The sequence below is a fragment of the Gymnodraco acuticeps genome, unplaced genomic scaffold (genome assembly GCF_902827175.1).
Source record: "Gymnodraco acuticeps unplaced genomic scaffold, fGymAcu1.1, whole genome shotgun sequence".
In the NCBI taxonomy this organism is placed as follows: domain Eukaryota; kingdom Metazoa; phylum Chordata; class Actinopteri; order Perciformes; family Bathydraconidae; genus Gymnodraco; species Gymnodraco acuticeps.
Genome location: NW_022990707.1, coordinates 59,696 through 72,072, shown reverse-complemented (window position 1 = coordinate 72,072; position 12,377 = coordinate 59,696).

Sequence of the window (12,377 nt, the reverse complement as noted above, 5' to 3'; positions counted from 1 at the left end):
TATACAAAGCATTTGGCACCTCCTTTTTAAACTTCTGCTGTACTCCGTTCTTGCATCCCGACATGACAGCAGCCCCATCGTAACACTGTCCAACACACATGTGTGGGTCGATGTTGCATTGGCTGAGCGTCTGTTTGATGGTACTGAGGAGCGAGTCGGCGTCCAGGCCCTCTGTGCGTCTCAAGTGCAGGAATTCTTCACGCACTTGTTCTCCTTTTAGATAACGTACAACGATGGACAGTTGCTCGCTTTTACTGACATCTTTGGTTTCGTCAACCATTAGGGCGAAACATTCAGCTTCCCTAATTTCTGCACTTATTTCACTTCGGACCATATCTGCCATTATCTGGAAAATCTCGTTTTGGATGTCTTGATGTGTGTATTTAGCATTTTGAGGATTGTCGTTCAGTTTCATTGCTACAGTCACGTTAAATTCACCAATTAAGTGTAGCAGCTCTCGGAAGTTTCCCCTATTAACCGAGTTCTCCTCACCCTCCTGCTCCCGGTGACCTCGCTGTGCAATGCCTTGACATGCAGTATAACGTAAGGCCACCGTAAGGCCATCACCACGGCCTTCATGTACTCACGGTTTTCTTTCACAAGTTTTAAATGACCTGCATCAATCATGTTTCCCAGTCTTGAGCCATCTTTCGTTGTCTGTTTAAATTCAGCCCATGCCTCCATGGCAAACCTGTGTGCTGCACTCCTGTTGTGTTTTTTGAAAGCTCCTGTTGCATTTTTCCAGTTTTTAAATCCATTGGTAAAGGCAGGCTCGGAATGGAATCGCTTCCCGGCACCCAAAAAATGACGACAGGCAAAGCAAAACACTGAGTCAGTTTCAACTGAATATTCGACCCAGCTGTATGTATGTCCCATTAAAAGACCGTTGCTGGCTTCCAATCTGTCTTGACGGATAATTTTTTCTAATTGGACGTTTTGGTCCATCTCCGGGTCCTTGGTTAATGTCGCTAGCAGCCTCAGTTCCTTGGCTGATGTCGCTCACGTTAGCGGCTTCCTGCTCCACATTTTCCTCATCTTCGCCACCTCTGGCCTCTCCAATCCCATCGGGTCCCCGCTGGCTGGCATCCTCTTCAGGTGGGTCGTGTGACTCTGGCACCTGTTCGACTTGTTCGACCTCAATGCGAGGGCGTTTAAGAAGAAATCTATCCATCTGATCCGAAATATACAATGAAGCATAGAAGTTCTGCTGTCTGTCTGCAATTTTCTCGGCGCGAGTTTGGGGACTTTTCACTGTGAACATGACGTAGGCCTATCAGTAATGCATTACGCAGCAACGTTTAGTTGCTCTGATTGGCTGTAGGTCTATTCAAATTGCATTCGGAGGCATTTTGATCTGACCGCGGCTGCGCTGATATTATAACCATTATAACGCAAGAGAATTTTCACACCTTTAGTGTATAAAACTCCCCCACTACTTAGACTATTCCTTGCACCCCTCTAGCATAAGCCCGAATGGTCTCAACCATATTGCGTCAGTAACGTGCACTTGTTGTTACAACAGGATCAGTTTGTGTGTTGTGGATACGACCGGTAGATTTTCGCAATCCGTGTTCTCAACATGCTTACTTTAACATAATTTTTCATGGTCGGGCTAAGGTAGGGCTAAGCCATTTCTTGGTATGGCTATAGCCTACCCCAGCCATACCCTGGCGCCGCCACTGCCAGCACCTCCAAGGCGCTAAAAATAAAACTTCAAACATCGCAAAATAAACTGGTCAGACTACTGCTTGACCTTTCATCTAGAACCCACCTCACCTCTGCCCACTTTGACAACCTAGGATGGCTTAGAGTAGACGACAGAGTACAGCTACTTGCAATGGGCCTGGTCTACAAGATCCACTACACCTCTATGGTACCATGTACATGTCAAAATGATTCCCAAAGGTCAAGGAATACCATGATCATAACACCAGAGGGAGCTCCACAAATCATGTGAAACCCAGATTTGGCACAAAAAAGGGGGAATACACGTTTCGCAATTATGCCACATCAAGGTGGAATGCTCTTCCCACAACTGTAAAGGAAAGTAAAACTATACTTACCTTCAAAACCTCTCTTAAAGAGCACCTTCGGGGGAGAGCATTGCAAAACTGGCCCCGGTAATGGTACAAATCTCAACCTGTCGTTCAATGGACAGCTTCCCCCCCCCCATCTATGTATATACTCGCATTTTAGACTCTGTTACCAACTGTATATCTGTAGACTTGGTATGTCTTAAATGTCCGGTTAGGATGTATTAGAACGAAATCTAAAATGAAAATTGTAAACAAGCAATCTGTATGTAAAAAACCACCTGTATGTAAATTGTAAATAAGCCATCTGTATGTCAAATATGTCTTATATGTCTTAAATGACATGATGAATTGGAAATGGGGGACCCTGATGTAAACAAGACGAAAGTCTTTCTCTGGTCTGCATCTCCTTAACAATTGTATGTTTTGAGCTGTACTGTACTGTACCCAATATACAAGCTGTTAATAAACTTTTCAATCAATCAATCAATCAATCAATTCAATCAATCAATCAATCAATCAATCAATTCAATCAATCAGCAATGGGTATTGCTCGTTATTTCGCTTCCCGTCTGATGAAAGGACCAGGAGTGGCTGGATCAAGTTAGCTAACTAGCTAGTAGCAAGCACGTTAGTTAGCATTACAGTCTTAGCCTTGTCATTTTTATTAGCCTTAACATGAAGTAACATTAAGTAACCCAACATGTTAAACAGTAAGAGTAGTAGTTTTTCGTGAACCCTTTGAAGAGTAGGCTACTGTCACCGGTGTGATCATTCTATAATACACCATTTAAAGGGATAGTGGAAATGGAACCTCAAATAGTTTCGTTTTAACTTATATACAAGCATAATTACGTACCAAAACAATCACACCTGATTAAAAATATATAATAATTGCCTTACGCATGTTAGAAGCACTTTATTGCAGCTTCCCCGAAGTTTTTTAGAAACGAAATGTTCGACTCAGCCAAACCGGAAGTGACGAAAACTTAGGAAGACGATACGATAACAAACCATGGCGTCTATGCAGAATGAACGTGGAAGGGCAAATATACCAGACAAAGAAGAAGGATTGTACGAGGTATCCAGTGATGATAGCGAGTCAGAAACATCCTCTCGGCTTTCCTACGAAAATGTCGTTTTAGGAACTGAATCTGAATCCGGTTCAGTAAGCGCCGATGGTGACAATATTGAGCCAGACGATGGACCATTACGTCCTTATTTGTTCGAGCCCGAGCCCGAGGTGATGGTTCACGGCATGGGCAATGGCGAGGATGACCAGGACCAGGCGCCAGATGATGCACCCCTACGCACAAATAATCTTGACTGGTAGGTCCCTAAGCATAGCTCACGCATCTTAAGATCACCTGTAGCCTTTACAAATATTAATCATTGTTAACCAGTTAATCCCGAAGGTCCCCCCAGTGGACCCCTCCCACAGTTTTTTTTCTCTCACATGTCTCAGGGCTTCTTAACATTTATGAAACTATTAATGTTTCATACCCTTTTAAAGGTAAGAAACTCCGCTAACTGACAATAAGAACAATTGTTAGCTCGAAAAAACACAAGCGTAATACCAAGCCTTTGAATTAGCATTGAGCGAAACAATGCTAACTAATGCTAACGCTTTTTTACACACAACACGCGGTAGAAATGCCCTTATTACTATCTTAACTGCACAAACAAGATATACGATTTAAAGCTGAGACTCCACAGATTCCACACATGTAATGTCATCACTGTAAGACCTCGAATTCCTATAGCTATCAGCCAGAAAAGAGAAAGTAAACAACATCCGGTTCCAAAAATATTACAATAATTACGTCTTACCTTTTTTGATTTGTGATCAAAAGTTGTGTTCAACGGAATAAAAACGCATCTCAAGGTTAATCCAATGTCGTTGTGTCACGTAGAATTTTTTACTGATAATCAATCATCATATTTATGGCAATATACTCGGCTATTCACATGCAAATGCTATTGAATGTCCGCCATTGTTTGTGCCCGTCTTCCTATGCTCTCGTCATCACCCGAAGATTCCCGACGATTCCCGAAGTATTTCGTTTCATTGAGAGGGCGCAGTAAAATTGAAAATAAAATGAAACTAGGCGCATGAAATTAAAAAATTTGTATTATGCTTATTTTTAATAAAAATACATAGGTTAAGCCCAAAATTTGCGGATTTCCACTATCCCTTTAAGCCCGGGGGAGAAATGCTAACGCTACATTAGTATCGGCGATCTTTTCTACTTCATGCTATCTGCACAAATGGTTGACATTAAACATGAAGAACGAGAAGGGTCCAGCTGCAGCCGCAGCCGGTAGAGGTTGAACCTGTAGGAAGTTGTACTTCCAAATATGGTCAGAAGAGAGCGCGCCCAACACGTGAGACGCTGACGCAAGGATATTTAATCAGACATGGAGGTTTACAGAGAACAGAATATGGCGCACCGAGTACAGGTAATTAACGTCTTGTGGATTTAGATATAATTACATACTATTTAGGTTCTCGGTTGTTTGTCGATTTGGCTGTTTAGCGCAGTATAAGTGTTTATTTAGCTAATTTGTATTTTAAATATTCAATTTAAAAGAATGGAATACATAAATTATATATATATATGCTAACTATGCGAGCATGTCAAGCTAAGATGGAACAATGCATGTACTCTAGAATCTGATTTTGTGTAAGTTTTAAATATTCATTGAAGGTGTCTTTCACATTTGAATGTTTATTTATTTAAAACATTTATTAGTTGCTATACTGTAGACATGTAGGCCTACATATGTATGATTATATTATTATTAACTTATATAAAGTTATTTGGTTGAGCCAAGTAACCCAGGTGGATGCAATCAGGTAATTAGGACAGAGCCTCTGTTTTTAGATGGGCTTTGTGGCCATGCTGTAGGCCTGACGTTTAAAATAAATGATCAATTCTTATCTGTTAAGATGAACGTTTCATTTAAAAGGTTTTTATTTATTTGTTTTAAGGAGGGACCCCAGATCCAAGGGCAGGCCGAGCAGACCGCCTTTTCCCGCCGCAGGCAGGATCAAACTCTCGGTCCGGCCGCTTCCCCGGTGATGGGCTCCGTGTAACAAGTCCCCTCAGTGCGGGGAGCCGCGCCGTGCCCAAGTACTCCCCGTTCTGCCCTATCTGCACCACGGTGATGCTGCTGTCATCGCTCGCCTCTCCTCCGATGGTGCCCTCGGCCCCCTCCGCCGCCACACTGCCCAGCACACTAGTGATCACTATCCCGTCGGGGGTCGCCAGTCTCTGGCTCTGTTTTGGGGGTCGCGGGCTGAAAACTCATCAATCATACTTAATCCTAGACAGTATCACATGGTATATATTGTACGACTTTCACGCAGACAATAAAAGCGAATTTGGAAATGACAAATAGGTTTATGTTTCAAGTTTATTTGCATTAAAAACATGTTTTTGAACCCTTCTGTTCAAAGTTGATATTTTGTTTCTTAAAAGATAAAATCTTTAAAAACATGCTGTTTGCCATTTTTAAAGTTTGATGGAAGAAATTAAATATAGGTCACTGACATGGAGCTTTAGGCCTGCAATTTAAAAAAAAAAGAAGAAATGTTGGTGTTGTTTCAGTTTTGAAGACTGAATATGGATGTTAAATTCACAAATTAGTATGAATAATCTTAAACAAGAACAGGATCTTGAGCCATGAGGTTTTTAAAGTACAGAAACATTCAGAATACATGACGATTCCTTCAAAGGTTTTCAGTGCATGACATTAAGGATTTTTGGAGATGGCCCTGTGGGCCATCTAAGCTAATTTACAGATGGCCCTGAGCCCAATAGAGATTGCCCTGAAAAATGCACGTGGACGAAATGGCACGAAAGGTTTGGGGGGCCTTCCCCTAGAACATTTAGATGTTTGCAGGTCTTAGATGCTGTCTGGTGCATTCTCTAGACTGAATTATAAGATGAACCACCACAATATTATATTGTTCAATTTCAATTTTATTCTTCATTTCACTTGTTTGTTTGTTCTTGTTTGTGTTTGCTCGCTTGCATGCCCTGCATAGCTATAATAAATACTTCAGTTGTTGGTCAAGACACTTTCCATCTGATGAAGGCAAATGCCTTCCCAGATGTAAAAAAGTAGAAAACATTATATTCAGTTATTAATGCCAAAACAAACATTATTTACACTAGTATGGCCCCTGTTAAAAATGTTTGTAATCTACTGTAAATTGGTCGAACGAATGCCTCCTCATCCGGAAGCTGACCGAGCAGACCCGAGCGGCAGTCGAGAGGAGCCGAGCGCATCCGCGAAGCACACAAAATGGCGACGTCAGAGTTCCCGTTAGCCGGCAAATCTAAATCTCTTCGGTAAAAATTATTTCCCTTTAGCGCAATACCGCTTCAGTTGCGCCACTTATGTGACAGACAAGAAGAGTATGTGACAGACAAGAATAGTCAATTATAATGTCTATCACGTAATGTGGAGAAAGAGATGTCCTGTGTGGGTTGATTGTGTGTTGATCTGTTGGTAATGCCTCGGGGTTCCGGTGGGCATGTAAACAAATGCATAATGCTGCGCTATACTTTGTGGCCTCACCCAGTTGCATAGTGACACTTATTGTTTAGGTGTCTTTTAATAAGAAGGTAGTCATATCATTTGCTAGAACTAGCTGGATCTGATCGATATGGACATAAACGCGAGTGAAGTCTAATCTGACGGGAGAGAGAGATCAGCTGCTGCTGACAAGTGGACAGCAGCTCTGCATAATCACATGCAGCGGTGAGCGGACAAAACACACACTTCAGGTTAGAATATCACACATAGCTATTTTAATTACCTCTCAAACTATCTAAACTAGTTATAGATATGATTAGTTTTAATGTCGGGTCACTCATTACTGGATCCGCGAGCTGCATGATACTGGCATAATAGATTGCCCGATCGGGCAACCAGCAGGTGAGGCTTCATTGCCCGAGTTAAACACTAGATGGCCCCGGGCCATCGGGCAGTCCTTAATGTCGAGCCCTGGTTTTGTAATAGACGCCTAGTACTCTTAATTTATGAAGTAATAATACATGTGAACAGGGGCGGATCTAGACAAATATTCATGGGGTGGCAAGAGGGTGGCAGGAGATTTTGAGGGGTGGCATCCCCTGGCAGAAGTATATGCTGATTTAAATCGCAATCATATCAATCAATTAGGGGTGTAACGGTACACGTACTGAAATTATTCGGTACGGGCCCTTCGGTTTGGTACACGTGTGTACCGAACGAATATAGCGTTAAACGTAAAAAATTGAGAACATGAACAACTTTCTGGAAGTAATCTCAGGTATATATCATAGAGCGACCAAGTCATTTCATTGGACGAGAGGCATACTATGAGAGCTGGTCACAGGGATGCGTTCAAATGTAGTCAGTAATTTGAGGAACTGTCGAAATGGCGAACGCAGATAAAGTTGAGCTCGAAAATCCTCCAGCATCATTGAAGTCTCCGTTTGGGAATATTTTGGTTTCGCAGTTACGTACAAGGATGACGGACAAAGACAGGTGGACCGAACCAAAGCTGTTTGTCGGCATTGTTCAACTAAAATTGGTTACGCGGCTGGCAATACATCAAACTTGCACTCATATGAAAAGGCATCACCCGAACGTGAATATCACCGGTACCAAAAGAAAAAAGACTGAAGTGCAAACCCAACTCCCACTAGCATTTAAGCCTCCACCACTCGCAAAAAGTTCAGACCGAGCCAAAGCTAATAAAAACGCCAAATATCCTTATGTTGCCATGTTAGCAAAGCGCTACCTGGCTGTATCTGCTACCTCTGTCCCTAGCGAGGGTGTTCTCCACAGCAGGAGACATTATTAGTGCCAGCAGATCTGCCCTTTCGGCAAGCAATGTGGACAAGTTCATTTCTCTTAAAAAAACATGAAAATACAATGACAAGCAAGTCCTAATGTCAAACTGGCTGCTTAGATACTAGTACAGTACAGTTCAAATACAGATTATTTCAGTTCATCGAAATGCTGCACCTTAATGTTTATTTTATTATATTTTGTATTTATTTGAATACATTATTCACAGTTTAATAATAATTAACAAATATATATTTAATGTTTTGTGATAATTTGTTCTGCTGTACCGAAAACGTACCGAACCGAACCGTGACCTAAAAACCGAGGTACGTACCGAACCGAAATGTTTGTGAACCGTTACACCCCTACAATCAATATTAACTTGGAAAGGCACAATATTAATATTTTAACTCAATGACATAGGTGATATTATTGTGGCACATCAGTAAAGCCTTACATATGCATATATAAGGTGGCAGACGTAATTTAATGAATTTTAACTGAACAATAACTGAATTAGTTTGTTTCACTCTTAGACCAGTAGGGGTACCAAATATATGAAGACTGCTGCAATAAGTATATTAATTAACTGTCTCATCGATGTTTGTCTGAATGAATATGATACTATTAACAATCATATTATTCCTATCAGCTGTCAATCACTGTTAATAAATAATAATAATAATAATAATAGATTTAATTTGTTAGTGTTTTTACAGGTGCTCAAAGACGCTTTACAGATATAGTGAAGAACTGTTATGATTCACATATTCACTTATTATTGAATAAACTATATTTTTTGGAGGAGTTAATGATGAATGTTCATCAAGATGCTTGCTCACCCTCCTTCAAATTTGAAAAACAAGTAATTATATCATTATTGATATACAGTTACAACCTTGACTTTGCATCAGAAAGAACACATATTAAAGAAGTGACTAACTGCATCAGTTGGGGTTAAAAAAACGTGTATTCAGCTAAAACATATACATCGCTGCAGTAAGTTATTGTCCAGTGGAAAGTTCTTACCTACTGGCCTAGTTAAATCAAAGTGGTTACTTTTTTTTGTCTGGGCAGTGTAGTTTTACACACCGTCTTATTTTACTTTCTCAGGACTTAAAACAGTTTTTTGGGGGCAGACCTCCACAAATAAAAAAATATATACACGCATACAATGTCATCATCTTAACAGTTTTTTATGCTCATCGAGTCATCCGTGAGCAGAGCATGAAGTTGGCATGTCTATTACAGCTGAATGCGGCGATTACCATGTTGTTCAGCAAAACGCCTCACAAACTTATTAAGATCTAAAGCTTTAGTGCGTTTTGATTCAATTCTGAGTACAGCCAAACTTCACAGTCTCTTCTCTGTCATTGTAGACCGCAACTACCTCATTCCTTCCGTCTACTTGAGTCCGAAAGGCTTCTCGTTTTGCGCCGTCCCCCCGTTCAAGTGAATTCGCCACCAATCATATTTCCACTCTCGCGCCAGGGACAGGGGAGGGGTTACAAGACTCGCGTCTTGTGCTGCATTCACTTGCACTCGGACATTAGAGATCTTCTCTCATAAATGTCCGATGAGCCACAACTTTTCTTTCAAAACAAAGATGCCAACTGGGGTGGCAGCTGGGGTGGCAAGGCTATTGTTTAGGGTGGCAGTTGCCACCCCATGCCACCCCGGTAGATCCGCCCCTGCATGTGAATGATTGAGCTCATTAGTGGCCTGACTGGCCCTCCTAATTTGGTCTAAAAAAGTCAATGATGATCATTGTGAAGGGGTGTCCAGCCCATATCAATAACATACCAAACTACAGGCTAATGTGAGATTCAGACATTTGTTTTAAAAATCATGTCTTCATGTTATAGTAGGCCTACCTTACATGAACCTGTTTGAAACCTTAATGACCCCATGATGTGATTATTTATATCTTCAAAACTTTAACAACTATATTTAGATGTTCATAAATATCTACATTTATGTATAAATACATGTGTAGCAGTTAGACAAACATTATTAATAGATGATCTCATTATTACCTATTTTATATGTACTAAGCCCCCTTTTTGTTTTAATTGATTAATTAGACAAAATGATTTGTGCTTAAAGTCATATACTGTTGTGTCTCAAACGGATAGACTAGATTATTAATTGATTTGCCTAATAGCTGCTTAGAATGCTACAATAACATTTGCAATTCGTTTTTTAATCTGCCATGTACGAGAGGCTTCTCAATACTCAAATTTCCCCTCCTCGACTCCCCTCCTCGACTCCCCTCCTCGGTTCCCCTCCTCGAGACTTAGTCCCGCCCACAGGAGATGCGAGCGGAGGACCGAGGAGGGGAACCGAGGAGAGAGGAGGGGAAGCAGCAGACGTTTAAAGAAATGAGAACTCCTCTCCTCTGAGCGGTCATATTAAAGCGACGTCCGTTCATTATTACGTGGCAACAGCTGCATCAGCTGTCGAGTGTTTTGTCACAGCGCTGTATTTTATAATCTCTGTTACATCAGCTGAACATTGTTCCCCCACATATGTACTTTTAATTCAATTTGCAACAAGGCATAGTATGTCAAGAATGTATGAATATGTATAATGTAACACAGGCCTGCATCTCTTCTGTATTGTGGCGCACTAAAATATTAGTATGAAAATACTCAATAAAGTGCTATACGTTTGATATATTCACACATGCACACACACAAACGCCTAAAAAACCCAATGACTGTCGATAAACTATACCAGGCATCCTCAAACTACGGACTCTGGTCCAGATCCGGACCGAACCACCACTGTCTCCGGACTCTGAGCAAATTATACTTTTCATATGTATTATCTCTCTGTATTATATGTGAGACATCGCCACAACGCATTCGCAACGAGTCAAAATTCTCCGCTATGTCCACTGCAAACAGCGCTCTGCATGTCTGACTGTTCCACTGTGTTCCACCTGTGTGTGTCAACGCTTTGGTCCAATCACATTCAGCATCCAGTCAGCGTTTTTTCCCCCCAAATAATCTGCGAATCAGAGGCACAGTAGGGCGGGTCTTCGCGGAATGCGGGTGGGAAAAATGTGTGTGTCTCTTTCAACCTGTCTAAGTCAGAGCGAGAATTAAAAAAAAAAAATTCAGAGCGAGAGTTAACAGCTCATCTAGTTCCATCTGTACTGTAGCTAGTAGCCTAGTTTCACCTACCGGGGTGGCAACTGCCACCCTAAAAATAGGCCTTGCCACCCCAGCTGCCACCCCAGTTGGCAGCTTTGTTTTGAAAGAAAAGTTGTGGCTCATCGGACATTTATGAGAGAAAGTCTCTAATGTCCGAGTGCAAGTGAATGCAGCACAAGATGCACGTCATGTAACCCCTCCCCCGGTCCTGGCGCGAGCGTGGACATACGATTGGCGGCGATTTCATTTTGAACTGGACGGCGCTAAACGAGAAGCATTCGGACCCAAGCGCTGAAGGAATGAGGTATTTGCGGTCTACAATGACAGAGAAGAGACTGTCAGTGTGGCTGCACTCAGCATTGAATCAAAACGCACTGAAGCTGTTGATCTTAATACGTTTGTGAGGCGTTTTGCTGAACAAAATGGTAATCGCCCCATTCAGCTGTAATAGACATGCCAACTTGATGCTCTGCTCATGGATGAGCATACACAACTATTAAGATGATGACCTTACGTGTGTAAATATATTTTTTTCCAAAAAACTGTTTTAAGTCCTGAGAAAGTCAAATAAGACGGTGTGTAAAACTACACTGCCCAGCCAAAAAAAAGTAACCACTTTGATTGAACTAGGCCAGTAGGTAAGGACTTTCCACTGGATAATAACTGCAGTATAAAATAATGCATGACTGAAGTGATGCAGACCATGTTGAAGGCAAACAAAAAGAGGAAATAACAGGTCAAATCAAGCAAATCCCCCTCTCAGATTCCACAGCAACCAGAAGAACATAAATACTGGCTGGTGATTTGATTAATCAGCTTTGTGATGGAATAAAAAATGCACAGTGCATTTCCTTAGCTGTGGGTGAGTCCACTGACACCACTGACAATGCTCAGTTGCTGGTGTTTGTGAGTTGTTATGATGAGGCAAAGGGGGAGTTTGTTGAAGATATGTTGGGCCTGACGAACCTCAGTGGACGCACAAGGGGGGCAAGACATTTATAAAGCAATAATGGGAATGCTGAATGAAAGAGGGTGCAGCTGCCTTTATTCATAACTGTGCAGCTCTTACACTGCGACTCTGAGGGGTCAAGCACAGACACAATAACAATGAAAACTGCTGCATACAGATTATTTTTGTTTTTGCAACCTCGTGTTAAGAATCTTGTTGCAATTGTTTAAAAGTTTGAATGACCGTAATAAACGGACCTTTGTCTTATTGAAACATTTATTTTGGACCTTTAAGATTTGTATTTGAGTACCCCTGAACTATACACAGTATGTTTACCTTTTTAAACTAGGCTTAATGATAAGTCATCAAGTCACACGTCTTTGACAAAAC